The sequence below is a fragment of the Carlito syrichta genome, unplaced genomic scaffold, assembly GCF_000164805.1.
Source record: "Carlito syrichta isolate Samal-C Ts95f unplaced genomic scaffold, Tarsius_syrichta-2.0.1 Scaffold307134, whole genome shotgun sequence".
NCBI lineage: Eukaryota > Metazoa > Chordata > Mammalia > Primates > Tarsiidae > Carlito > Carlito syrichta.
In genome coordinates, this window is record NW_007251230.1 from 47,490 (window position 1) to 48,628 (window position 1,139).

General features: G+C 42.0%; 1 protein-coding gene across 7 annotated transcripts in view; it reads right to left on the minus strand.

Annotated features, from left to right (window-relative positions):
* PCCA (propionyl-CoA carboxylase alpha subunit) overlaps positions 1-1,139 on the minus strand; it is a 419,699-nt gene that overhangs the window by 13,680 nt on the left and 404,880 nt on the right. The gene's annotated exons all lie outside the window — the stretch shown is intronic.

Here is a 1,139-nt window from a genome sequence, read left to right on the forward strand (position 1 = left end):
GGCCACTGCACTCCAGTCTGGGTGACAGAGTGAGACTCCAACTCAAAAAAAAAGAACCCAGAAGGCTGCGCTGACCCGGCCATGGGAGCTCCTGCTTGCTGTCTCTGAGCAGTTCCAGTGAGGGACACTGGGCCCAGGGGCCAGAGCTGTAGTCCAGCCCTCCTACCTGGAGTAGGCTGGGGCTGCCTCCTCTCCCGCCCTCCACTTAGGTTTAGACTTGGGTGTTAGAAGCACAAGGACTTAAGGAAAACACGTATTTAAAAACAAACAAAAAGCCATGAACGTGATTTTGTCACGAAAGCTGCACAATAAGGACCACCAGGCTTAGGCTAGTGATGTAGACTCCATCACTTCCAGAAAAAGTGGAATTGATGGAAAAGAAACACAAACAAAACAAAACCAAAACACACCCCAACATTGTTTACCAACCTACACATGGAGCCACTAGAAGATTCCACTGACTGCCCTGATCATGTCAGAAGTGTGTGATTCTTCATATCAAGGCCAAGGAACTATCCTCCTGTGACCCCAATCCTGTAGCAGGAAGATCCACGGGGCAAATCCCTCCCCCGTACTCAACACACATATGGACAATTTTTATGTATCACCTCTCCCAGATCCTTAACACTCGGGTATTAGACAGTCTTAATGAATGCTTTCTTCCAGGAGTATCCATGCTTTCAAAACAAACATAATGATTCATAGATACTTAGCCTCTTTTATGCTTTTCTAGAAAAGTTAATAGTGTTCTATTTCTGTATCACCAGGTGAAGCAATTGTTTAGTCTGTTTTCCATATCAATTTCAGGGCTAATCATTTAAACAATCAAAACCGATCATACTTTCTTAATATTCACTTATGGCAAGTACTTTCCTAGAACTCAATGCCAACTACATGATTTTTTCTCAATGTTAAGAGAATATTTTATCTATATTGATAAAGAAATCAGGAGCGAGGGGCTTTTAATATAATCTTGACAGGAAAATATATATACTCCAGTGATAGAAAATGGAATCACCATATCACCCATGAAAAGCTGTCATGTCTGAGAGCTGCTTTCCTGCACAAAAACGAAAACACAAGCACTTAAGTGCCCCTAGAAACCTTCTGGCTGCATCTTTTTTTTTTTTTTTTTTTTG